Consider the following 13,934-nt stretch of genomic DNA (forward strand, 5'->3'; position numbering starts at 1 on the left):
TATACCAGAGGGAAAGATTGGTTTTTCAATAAATGGTGTTAGGAAAACTGGATATCCACATGCAGAAGAATGAAATTTGACTCATACCTTATACCACTTGCAAATATTAAATAGATTAAAAATTTAAACATAAAACCCGAGACTAAAATTCCTATAATAAAACAGGAACAAATCTCCTTTACATTGGTCTTGGTGATGATTTGTTTAGTGTCTGACACTAAAAGCATAAGCCTTAAAAGTAAAAGATAAATGGAATTATATCAAACTAAAAAAAAAAAAAAAAAACCACCTGCACAGTGAAAGAAACAATCAACAAAATGGAAAGGTAGTCTATAGGATGGGAGAAAATATTTTCAAACCACCTGTCTGATAAGGGGTTAATATCCAGAAAATGGAAGGAACAAATATAACTGCATGCAAAAAGAAAAATGACTAAAAAGTGGGCAGAAGGCTTGAGTAGACAGTTTTCCAGAGAATACACACAGCTCATACAAATGGCCAACAGGCACATGAAAAGGTGATCAATCTTTTTCATTAGGAAAATGTAAATCAAAACCTTACATCTATTAGAATGGCCATCATCAAAAAGACAGGAGATAATGTGTTGGCAAAGATGTGGAGAAAGGAGAATCCTGTGTACTGTTGGTAGGAATGTAAATTGGTAGAGCCACTGTGGGAAACAGTATAGAGGTTCCTCAAAAACTTAAAAAAAGAACTACCATATGATCCATCAATTCCACTCTTGGGTATATATGCAAAGAAAATACAACTGGGATCTCAGAATGATAACTGCACTATGATGTTCGTTGTAGTATTATTCACAATAGTCAAGGTATGGAAACAACTTTGTTACTCAATGGATTAATGGATAAAGAAGATGTGAGATACATATGTATACAAATATATATATACATACACATACAATGGGATACTGTTCATAGCCATGAGAAAAAAAGGAAATCCTGCCATTTGTGACAACATCAATGGACCATGAGGGCTTTATGCTAGGTGAAATAAGCCAGATGGAGAAGGACAAATATTGTATGATCTCACTTATATACGTAATCTTAAAAAAGCTAAACTCATAGAAAAAGTAGAATGGTGGTTGCCAGGGGTGAGGGAAATGGAGACATATTGGTCAAAGGGTACACACTTCCAACTATAAGATAAATAAATTATGGGGATCTAATGTACAACATGGTGACTATAGCCAATACTGTATTATATACTTGTAAGTTGCTAAAGATAAATGTTCTCACTACACATGAAAAAGGAATTATGTGAAGTGATAGAAGTATTAACCTTATGGTAATCATTTCATAATATATACATGTATGAAATCATGTTGTACACCTTAAACTTACACAGTGTCATCTGTCAATTATGTATCAAAGCTGTAAAAAATAAAATTATATCAGAATGTTCCAATATCTGATCCTAACTAGCTGAAGGAGGGTTGGCAGAGTATCTACTGTTTGCAGCTTCTGTGGTGAGAAGCAGGCTGTGCCTTCCACAAGATTCGTAAGATGGAGAATTCTCTCTAGGCCTAAGGAGGAAGTCTAAAGTTGACTAATTTCGCCGTAGGAAGGTGGAAAGTAGAGGCCTATGGGAGGAAGATTCTTAAAATACAATGAATTAGAGGTTGCTCTCAGTTTCTTCTATGCAGTGAGTCTACTTCTCTTATACTCTGTTTCTTATTAAGTATATGCCTTCAAGAAGTCTTATTATGATCTCTGTAGCACTCAATAGCTGATAAATTAGTTTCATGCGGTTTTACTTATTGCTGAAGGTTAGATTTCCAGATTTTATTCTGTCTATCCTATTTCACTGGTACTTGGGTAGAATTAAATATGAGAAGTTGCAGGAGGAGTTGATGGATGGTATTGTGGGCCCAGGCAACTGCTCAATCGCCATCTGGTTGTATGATTGGCAATATCATTTAATCTTCCTAGACTTCAGTTTAATTCTCTATTGAATCATAATCTAATCTTCCAATTTGAAAAATTATTCCAAAGATTAAAAGAGTTTTTAAGTACTTAGTAGAATGCTTAACACCAAATACAATACTAAATAGATAACAAATGATATCTATTTTGTTGTTACTCTCTTCCTTTTTTAGAAAGTCCTTGGCTATAAGGACTTCAGTGTGTTTGCAGTGCCTAAAAATATTTTCCTTGTATCTATCATCTCCACCTACTTCCATTGTTTATTGTAATAGCTACTAACTTTGTGTTTTTAGCCACGACAGTTACAGTCAGCCATCCAGACAATTTACTTCTTGTTGGACAAGGGCAAAGCCATATCCATACACTTTAGAGGTATCTCATGTTAGAAAAGAAAAAGAATGAAACAGAAAGGAAATGATGATTGAGCACTGATGTGTTTTGCAGTCTGCTATTGAGAAGCATCTCACCAACAGAACTGGGCAGAACTAGAAATGCATTACCAGTCAAGCTGGTAACACTTTATTTAGAAGAACGCGCTACACAAATTCTTGTACCTTTGTGGAAAGCTGAATGACAACCTGAAACTTTCCTTTCTGATTAGCTACGTAAACACATCCAAAGGAAATAAGTTCTCAGCAGCTTTTTTTTTAAAGTATAGAGTGATGTGAAGTTAACATATATGTCAACAGAAGCACAGATTAAATAAAGATATCAGAATTTTCTCCAGATGACCTTGCCCATTAAGATAACTGCAAGACTTAATATTTCATCATGAATGTTCTAATTTAGGAAATAAAAAAAAAACTTTCCCTGTTTCTGGTAACAGGCTTTGGAGGAATCATGACAATTCAGAATAAGCTCTCGCTTGTATAGACTTGAAAATAAAATGATTTTCTTTTAAGCACTTACACATTGAATAGTAGCTCTTAGAAAATTTCTTAACTTGGGTATTTTTATATTCAAATTGCCAACCCAAAGAATCACTTCTTAGCCTGATACAAGGTTTTTTTCATTCCTTATAGTCGTTTGTGCTTCTATGTAAAAGAGTACTTAAATATAAAAAGTGTGTGAAAATGTGCCTTTGTATGGATTGTAGTTTGCAATTGTAACAGGGTCTCTTACTCAACATGAAAATTGGAGTTCTCAGGGAAAGAAATTTAATTGAACAAATATATTTCTCAATAGGACTATAAAGAGAATACTAATTGATGTGCTAATAGCTATTCCCTGTTTACAGAGCATTATCCCAGGTTTTGAACTGTAACAAACATACATGAAAACTAACATTCACAGAGCAGAGAGAAAATACATTGCATTTCTAGATGTCTGCCTGTGAGACGTTTCAATAAGAGATATTGCATAACTGGTGGGTCCTGAAACTAATATTACACTATGTGTTGACTAACTGGAATTCAAATAAAAACTTTAAAAAAATAAAGAAAAATAAAGTGCTCTTAGTACAACAACAAAAAAAGTGGGTCTGAAACATTATCTTCATGAATTTTGAGAATAAGAGGCTTTATTATGAAATAATTTACTGTTTTTTTAGACTGGAGACACAACTCAGAGGTCATCTCTATTTCCTACTAAGACTAAAGAATCTTGGAATCTTATAAATTCTGGACCCTAAAGGTCAACTGGTCCAGCTTATATCATATACGAGTCCTTGAAAATGGTTGTTTAGTTGCTAATTGGGTTTATTTAGACATCTCACTAGCTCTGAAAGCAAAATTTCCTAGTGTGATAGTCTAATCATTCATGATAAAATTATTTTTTTGAACTTTAGCCTGTTCTCCTTGTTCTAGCTTCTGAAGCCACTTAAGTATAGATTCTTTTTCCCATAATAGCCCCTCAACTTTAAATTGAAATGAGTAAACACGCCTCTTTCGTATTGTCAAACCACATTTTCCCTTCCCTTTCAGATGTTAATAATGTGATTTTCTTCCCTAGAATTAAAGTATCATGGGGCTTCCACCTCCATTAATGTTGGATTAGGTAATTCTGACCAAACTTGGCAGTGAAAACATACATTTTGGGGGAAAAAATTAAAGCATTTTCCAAAATACATCAAAATGCTTACATGGCCAGACCAGAGGCTGAGGACCTAAAGAAGTAAAAAAACAAAACAAAACAAAACAAAAAATAAAGTACTTGGACAGCTTTTCCCTGGGTCAATTGTGCATGCATAAGAAACAGCTGAAACACCAAGATGTGCTTCTGGTGACTTCAAAGGTACAGGGAGATAAAAATCCAGTATCTGGGAGTCACCAGTGAGTGCAGATTTTAATGTCTTTTGTGCGGTTTTGAAGAAGCTAGTCTGTAAGAGTGGAATGGGAATAAACAAGCCTTATAATAGTATGCAGCCAAGCTTCACATCATCCAAGTGATAGAAAATCTTAAAACTTGAATTTGTATTAAGATGGTCCTGGACTGCTAGTGGTCCCAAGCATCAAGCATAAGACTGAAGCAAATGAAAAATATTCCTTGCAGGCAAATATTACCATCTTAGAACTCAAATTATTTCTATAAATATTTTTTTTCAAAAACAGCATCCAATGACTACTTAAAAATAACTAGGCACATGAAAGAGACAAGACAACGTGAGAAAGACATATAAGACAGACAACAGAAATAAAGAGATTAATGTATTAAGGCCTTCCAAAGAAAGAGAACCAAAAGGATATATATATATATGTATATATATGTATATATACATACATATATACATATATATACATATATATATGTATATATATGTATATATGTATGTATATATACATGCCCAATTGGCTTTATCCTCTTATATACAAGAGGATATTTATTATAGGAAGTGGCTCACGTGGTTTTGGAGGCCAGGAAGTCTTACCATCTCGTGTCCACAAGCTGGAGAATGAAGAAAGCCAGTGGTATAATTCAGTTCAAGTCTGAAGGCCTCAGAATAGGAAGCTGACAGTGTTAAGTCCAGATCTGACTCTGAAAGCCCACGAACCAGGAGCGCCCATGTCCTAGGGCAGGAGGAGATGGATGTCTCAGCTTAAGCAGAGAGAGCAGATTCGCCCTTCCTCCACCTTTTTGTTCTATTTGGGTCCTCAACAGATTGGATGATGCTTACCCACATTGGGGAGGTCCATCTGCTTTGTTTGATGAGTAATTCAAATGCTCATCTCTTCCTGGAACACCCTTGCAGACATACCTAGGAATAATGTTTTACCAGCTATCTAGACATCCCTTAATCCAGTCAAGTTGATGCATAAAGTTAACCATCCCAAATAAAGATATTGGAGTTATCATAGATTGTAAAACAAGTACCCTTAATATGTACATGTAGATAAAAGCAAAGTTAAATTTTGGCAGGGAATTGGAAGCCATAAAAAGTAATATGTATTTGTAAGAGAAACAAAAATAAATTTTATAACTGTTAGAGAACATTAAAACAGTTATTATAACTATATCTCCTATGTTCAAGAATGTAAAGAAAACCACAAGCATGTGGTTGAATGACATGCAAAAATAAAGACCCAAATAAAATTTCTAGAGATGAAATATCCATGATTTGGCTCCTTGGTTCTCACACTCATGTCTCATTCCCGTTGAGAACACAGCACCATATATAGTCTCTAATTTAATGCTTATGCTATCTCCTGGAGGATGACATCCAATCCTCTTAGAATGCTACCTCTGAACTGGCACTTCAGCTATACTTTTCAAAGGGCATTTCAGTGTTCTATGAGACTTGCTCCTATGGGTTTGTGTAGTAAGTGAATAGTGGAGTCCGACACACATGACCTTACTATGGCCGATTCCCACATCTCCTTTTCCGTGAAGCAGGTCCCATGATCGCATGTTATGCCTTGTTGGATTCTGTGCTTATAAATAAGGCATTCTGTGAAGACTAGGTGATAGTAGCGAGGTTTTGTGGATAGGAAAGAAAAACATACCTGGAGTACTTACCTATCCCTGTTACGATAAACCATTGGCTTTTCCAGGATGAAGAGGCCAATGTAGTGAACTTGTCACCAATTTGTCAATTGATTTCTAGGAATTTTGCTATATTAGAGGGTTGGTATCAGTAGGATATTGAGAGGCATCAGTAGCTGGACTTGCTTTGGCAACTGGGAATCCATACTGTTGGCTTCATACATAGCCTCTGTCTCTGTTCTTATGTCTATTGTTCTCATGCACCAATAGTGGCAGTTCTAAGGTGATCAATAAAAAAGGTAGCATCAAAGGTCTAAGAAATTTTGATAGTATGGTTGTTCAGTGCCTCTTCCATGGTAGATGCTTTCTGGTGGAACTTGATGACTTTATCCAATCCCATCTGTTTACTCATATGATTCCACATCAGAATTCCTTGTCTCTGGTCATTTAGCCCTTTTTGTTCCAAGCCTCTGTCCATTCAGCCAAGCTGTTGGTCACTGACCAGAAATCTGTGTACATCCTCGTATAGGTCCGTTTCTTCTGTACACGGTGCATATGATCTGATGCACTCTTTGTGTCTCTGTTCTTTGGAGAAGTTTTCATCTCTAGTCTTTCAAGACCACCTCTGAATGTAGCTTTAATGTAGACACTGTCAATTTGTAGCTCGTATCCACTTACTGAGCCAGCTATTCTAAGCTAAGCTTGGGCTTTTTCTTCCTCTTTCTCTAGCTGGTCATATGGGATACTCCTCCCCAACACACATACACACATATACAACCAACTTGGCCAAAGATATACAACTAATTTGGCCAAAGATATGAACTGAGGAAGAGATATTGGTCCATCTGTGTCAGATGATATGGGGGCCTATGAACATGTTTGTGTAGTTTCCTTATGCCCTCTGGTCCTCTCTGGGCTCAGTCTGAGGTGTGTATTTCTATCTTATGAAAAACTGCTACTTGGCTACCCAATTGTATAATTTAATGGGTTTCACAGAACCCAGGTTGTGATGGACAGTTCTAGCCATAGTCGCTTGGTAATCTCATGGTGAACTCTTTCATCTCTATGAGAGTTGAACTAACATACCAGGAACTGTTCTTTAAAGGCATATATAATTCTTTGATTTGTTTCATAATCCTAGTGGTCTTGGTGAAGTAATGTGTCTTCAGTATCCTCCCATGAAACACAATCTTTTGTCAGGCCTTGTGGCTTCACAGTTTATTCATCCCAGCATGCCCATGTCTTTCAGCCTCTTTATTCTTTCCTTCACTGCCTGATAGGGCAATTTAGTCATCTCTGCATCACTCAGCACTGACCATTGTTTTTTCCAGGCTTCTAATAGCCATCTTAGCACAGAGTTTGCTTGATTCCTCTTTCTAGTATATACTACCTAATTCTTCCACCTCCTTCTTTTTTCCTCTCTTTTCACACCCAGGACAATTCTCGTCTGGTTTTCCTGGGATTTAACTCATTTATTATCCCAGCTGTCAGTAGAGGAGGTGGAAGTAGCACTTGAGGAGACCACTTGTTGCTTTGGTTGGCATCTTCTGTGGCATCTTCTAATGGAGGAGAAATGCTAGCTCTTACTGAGGAAGAGTGGGCTCCGTCTGCAGGCTCTCTGGGTTCAGGGCATTCTACAGAGCCAACTTCCTCAGAGGCATCCACCCAGATGTTCTCATCCCACCTTTTCAGGTTTCTCCAATCAGAACTCTACCCTTGGCATTGCAGATTCACTTTATGAATTCAAAAGTCTTTGTTTTGTTACTATCAGATCTTTAGTTTGCTGCTTATCAGTGTCTGCTGTTGTGCTGGAGGAGATAAAATCTTTGTATGAAATGAAAGAGGTCCTTTGTTAAAGATACACCACTTGTTAATGGCCCCTAGTTTCTCATTATCCCTCTACAGAAGATCATAGTAACCAGTCAACTAACTCTGGTGTTGTATATGCATTTCCCACCACATTGCCCAGTGCCTTCCCCCTGAATATCTTTCAAATACCTGAACTGTTTCACCTGCAAAGACCTGGAAAAAGTGGCTCCTCCACTAGGATGTTATCCCAGGCCACCATCAGAGAAACCTTCAGCAGTGGAGATACCTGCTGCTTATGCCAGAAGATATCCATATTCCACAATATGGTGTCCTCTTCACCCACTGGACATTGAGTGGCTTTGGCATGAATGTTAACTGGAATCCAGAGAAACAGTAGCTGGGGGACATCAGTCAGTTACACTCCTTGCAGCAGGAAATCTGACTGGTGTATTTACATGGCTGATGCACAAGATAATATATAAAATTGTTTAGATATTTCCTATTATTATAACTATTGCTACAAGGGTATTTGCCCTAGTTTAGTTTAGAGCTTGCAGTTTCTATTCTTATGGTCTCTTTATAATGGACTTTAATTCCCTTCATATAATTTCTTTTTAATGTTTCAAAAACAGTATGGAGGTTCCTCAAAAAATTAAAAATAGAAATTCCATGTGACCTAATTCCACTATTGAGTGTTTCCCAGGGAAAATGTGTACACACACGCACACACACACACACACACACACACACACAGTGGAATATTACATAACCCATAACCATTGAAAAGGCTGATAGCATGCCATTTGAAACAATATGGATGGACTTAGAGGGTGTTCTGCTAAGTGAAATGGGTCAGACTGAGAAAGACAAGTATCATATGATTCCACTTATAAATGGAATCTAAAAAAATGAATGAACAAAAAGCAGAACTATAAATACAGAGAACAAACTGATGGTTGTCAGAGGGAAGAGGGATGGGAGTTTGGGCAAAATGGGTGAAGGGAAGAGAAGAAAATACAGGTCTCCAGTTATAGGATGATTAAGTCATTGGAATATAAAGCAGACCATAGGGAATATAGTCAATGGTATTGTAATAGCAATGTAATGAGACAGATGGTAGCTATACTTGTGGTGAACATAGCATAGTGTATAAACTTGTCAAATAACTACATTGTACACCTGAATCTAATATAACATTGTGTCAGCTATACTAAAAAAGTGGAGACAATTCTGAAAAGAAAAAAATATGATTTTGTCTCTTTATTCATTAACCATCACCTATTCTGTCTCATTGCCTTGTCTTTATTCCAGGTAATGGTACCTAGAAATTTTGACATTGTGTCATTATGGTTATTGTTCTTCTCTCGATAGTTAGATAGATAGATATTTTTAAAAGATAGCATTGAGTCTTTGCGGTTTGAGGGGAAAGAGGAAAAAGATGACCTTATGACTTGGCTTGAGAAACTCTTCTTAATAGTCATATAGCTTGTAGGAATATCGTAGAGTCAGTGTTAAATGAGAGAAATTTCATTCACCGGTCAGGTGATCTATCTGTTGTTCAATACTACAGAGATAACAATAGAAACTAGGATAACCAGAAAGGGTAGGGAAAAAATTAAAAATAAAAACAAAGTGGGGAAAGAAAACAAAACCTTGAGTATTTTTAGGTGATAAATGTTCCTTGTCAAAAGAAGCATTTAACGATATATTATTCATTGTGGATGGCAAGATCCAAGAACTTAGTAGCAATTATATTTTCCTCAGAATGAATTTGTATGTATAATTTAATACAGAAAGCCAAACCCTAAATATTTTTGAATTCTATTAAAAATTTTAGAATATCAGAAATTATAGGAGTCTAGTGTAGCCATATATTGTGACATTTCACAATTTAGTTTTAACTAATCTTTGTTTCTACAATAGATTAGAACCGTATCTCAAGGTCCAAGGGTCTTTTAAAATTCACTTTCAGTTGCCAATTGCTTAAGATAGTTTATTACCTTTAAAAAATATATTTGCTATGTTTGGCAAGGCTAGTTGAACCATTTGTTAGGCAGATATTTCTATGTCCGTTTCTGTGAGGACATTAACCACTTCTCAGAAATTTAGTAATTTGAAAGAAGAGAAAAAAGGAATTAGGATCCATGGCTGCTGATGTGCTGTTTAACAAAATTTTTCAGAAGAATTGGCTAATTCATAACAGTAATGCTTCCAGACTTCTAAAATGTTTTCGTGAATATACTTAATTCCATTGAGACTATCATGCTTTCTCATAGTATCTTATACAACTTGTCCCTTCTCTGATTAACAGGTTTTAAAGCACATTAACCCACTTTAAAAAAATCAAACCCATGAGAAATGTAGAACTTGCCTTAATTCCTCATGTCCTCCAAGAGGCCAACAGGGTAGACTGAGTGAAGAATCCTCCTTACAAAACCACATGAAGTCTAGGCCAAATGGAAGATAAAAATAGCTAAAACCAATGCCAGGAAATTATCATAATATGGTTTGCACAGCTTGTGAGCTAAATCCTTAGTGGGTAAGGTCCATGTTTTGTGCTTGTCCTACACAACTTCTGTTTGATTCAGAATTGTTTTTAAGGTGAGCTGTGAATCTTTGTAGGTATTTTTAGAAGCATTTCTGTCCTAACAAAACCAAAGTCACTTATTCAAACTACATAGAGGTAGTTTTGGAGAGAAAGTGCTTTTCCTTTGCCATTTTTCCCCAAAATGTCTCCCAAAACTGCACTCTCAGACACAAAGAAGGCTAGGAGAAATATCATGCGTTTTCAGTATGAAGCCATTCCTACAAGGAGCACTTTCTATTTGTCGTGTATCATTTGTATTCTGTTCTTAAAGGTCAGCAAAGCGCAATGACGTGGCATGGGTTTGCTTTGTTAAGTGGTATTTATTTAAAAAAAAATCTATTTCCACATGAAAATGCTTTTTATGTATATTAGGTCCCCGTTGGGCTATCTTCTCTACTTAATATTTAATATTTGCTGCCGTAGCACTAAGAGTTAATGTTTCATTGTATAGAAATACAACCTTAGTTTAGAAGGTGAAAAGGAATCATTCTGCTGGGTTAGACAAGAGGGGCCACAGCAGTGAATTTACCCAGGTGGTAGCAAGCACAGGGGAATTAGGATATTATGCTAATGAGGTGTGCTCCACTCCCAGGCTCTTGGAGACTTGTTGCTAAGCAATACCCATTACAGCAGTGTAAAAGATATGAAAACATAATTCAGTTATGGAAACAATAAAAGCCCTTACCGTTTTCAAAGGAGGTTGCGGTAATACATAATTTCAGGCCAAAACCACTCTAAAGCTCACATGAGGGTTGCAGAGCAGTAGCAAATTATTCAGATTTATGAAGGGGTGGTGTGAGATTAGCACAAACTTGATGTAAAATTGGTTTAAGCCTCATTGCCATCCATCACTCCTGTGGAGCACGACAATAACCATAAGCACAATAACATTACAGGAACCACACACACACAAGAGATTTATTTCACCAATATAATGCTATTAGATCAAAACTGAGTTTCAAGTTCGTTCTTTGTAGGTAGGATATTTCATTCACATAAAATTGTTCCTAAAGTTAACAGGCATTTTCCATGAAAAAAGAACAATATTAAAAACACCAAATGTGTCTAACACTTCAACTTTACATACATAAATGTATTTCTTTTAAACATGCATTTTTGGTACAGAACTCCAAACTACTAGAACTCTGAGTTAATTTTTAGGATCAGTTTTTTTAAGAAGAAGGTTGTATTTGGTTTGAATAATAAGTGATTTGATGGCTGAACTGTGGAATTTCTTTAATGTATTTATAATATCATAAGTGATAAGGGCAAAAAATTTGTGAAAAGAACTTAGTCCCTAAAGGAGGACATATAGTTATTTGTAGTCATGCAGGGTCTATCTTAATTGTGTGGAGTAACTATCAGGCATACCATAGAGACAAAGGGCATTCTCACTCGGTTATATTGCTCGAATTTAAACATAGACTTTTCCTACATTGTTGAACGTTGAGGTCCTCTCTAAATGGGAATGATCCATTTATAATTTTATATAGCTTTGCACATTGCTTATAATCATCCCTACATATAAGCCTGGTCTTTGTTAGGATTATTAACTATTTCGGTGATATAGAATACAAGGAAACTACTTTCTGAACTATTTTTAAATTTTTTGAGGAGTGTCTTAGACTCTACCAGGATAATGATTTGACAAAGTAACAGGTGTGTTTTTATACTTCTACCCACAAGCATCCGTCATTCATGTCTGAAGATGTGACATTGCCATTTGTCTCAGGGGAGAGTTGTCAGGATTACACATTTCTAGCACCTATAATAAATTTTGAGTTCACTTGAAGGAAAGATTTAGGAAAAAGAGTAGTCCAGCCAGCACCATCTGCATCACCCAGGCTAGACAGAGCTTGTGTGAGGGAAGAGTGAAGAATTGGGAGAGGAAGTAGGAGTTCACCTTGAAGTTTGTTTTCACACCCTTGGGAAATTTCTGATGGAAGGGGACACATGAGGAAAAGAAACCCTAAAAGTTGAGGATCTGAGAGCGGGAGAGACCCATGTCTCTCCAGGCTCAATGCATCTCTGGTAAAAAGAGGCCTCACCAAAGTCTCTCACATCTTTTTTGGGGTGTGTGTGTTTAATTTTTAAGAGAGAGAGAGAGAGAGAGAGAGAGAGAGAGAGAGAGAGAGAGAGAGCGCATGCATGAGGGAGGGGCAGAGAGAGAGGGAGACAAAGAATCTGAAGCAGGCTCCAGGCTCCCAGCTGGAGCACAGAGCCTGACACAGAGCTCTAACTCAAGAACTGTGAGATCATGACCTGAGCCGAGGTTGGACACTTAACTGACTGAGCAACCCAGGCACCCCAAAAGTCTCTCACATCTTGGCACAAGGATGATCAAAAGGCTACCATGTTTTTAGAGAAGAATGAGACCTTGCTTGTGTAGGAGTCTCCTCCTGCCTCAGAAAGACAGGAAAGTGAAATGTTTTCTATGTTCCTGGGATGCAAGCAAAAGGGCTAAGGGAGAACTAGTGTCTGTGAAGAATCTTGTGGTCAGATCAATGAGGGAGCAGAGTAGCATACATGACCTCATGGCCAGAGGCTGGGTGAGACCTGGGAGGATTTCATAGGGTTAGAGGCACATGACTGAAATTCATGATGGATGTCTGTGCTCCTCAGCAAAGGTCAGTATGTGCATAGCACCCAGCCAAGCGTTGATGAGAACCAATACCTCCTCAACAAAGGAGACACCATAGTCCTTTTATTGAGCACTTTCAACTTGAAGGTGTATATACATGGAAATAGGTTACCTTTCCCCCCAACATCTTCCAGGTTTGTGAGGCCACTTATCTCTTTCTGAAAGGCGCACAACCTTTAAGGACATGTGAGAAAATTGTTTAACATCTTGGTTAAGCAATTTTAAACTTTTAATTTCACATTCTTCTTAAAACTTCCTCTGTGTTCTGTCTCTGCCACCAAGGCAAAGCTTGTCTTGGAGAGAGAGGGCTGGGATCTGTTTTGTTATTCCTCCTTACACTCTAGGATTTTGAAGTATGAGTGGAATTGTGATCTAGATCAGGGCCACCTCCTTTTATTCTCTCGTTTTCCTCCCTCCCTTCCTTCTTTCCCTTTCTTTCTTTCTTCCTTCTGTCTGTTCCTTCCCTTTCTTTCCTTCTATTCCTCTTCTTGCTCTTTTTATTTTCCTTGCCTTCCTTCCTTTCCTCCATCCTTTCTTTCAAAAACTTCTTTACTATTACCTATCACAAAGGTGATCATATCTTCTGGTTTGCTAGGACAGTACTGGGTTATGACTGTTGTCCTCATGTAATAGTATGTACCTAGTTTTACTATCAAAGGTATATGAGTTTGGAACACTAACTACATAGTCATGCAAATTGATACATATAAAGTAAAAAATATATAAATGCATGACTCACTGAGTAATCCCAAAATAATATTTGTGTAGTTCCCACACAAATCAAGAAATAGTACATGGTCAGTATTTGGGAAACCTTTAATTCTTCCCCAAATTATTATAAAAGGTAACCATCATCCTTACTTACAACACTATAATTTGGTTGTGCCTATTTTTAAATTTTTAGAAATTTCTTCTTTTATAAGATTCATTAACGTTACTGAGTACAGTTAGAAGGCATTAATTTTCATTGTGGTATAATATTCTATTTGACTTTACCACTGTTTTAAAAAATGCTCATTTATTTTTGAGAGAG

This window comes from Acinonyx jubatus, chromosome B3, assembly GCF_027475565.1.
Source record: "Acinonyx jubatus isolate Ajub_Pintada_27869175 chromosome B3, VMU_Ajub_asm_v1.0, whole genome shotgun sequence".
NCBI lineage: Eukaryota > Metazoa > Chordata > Mammalia > Carnivora > Felidae > Acinonyx > Acinonyx jubatus.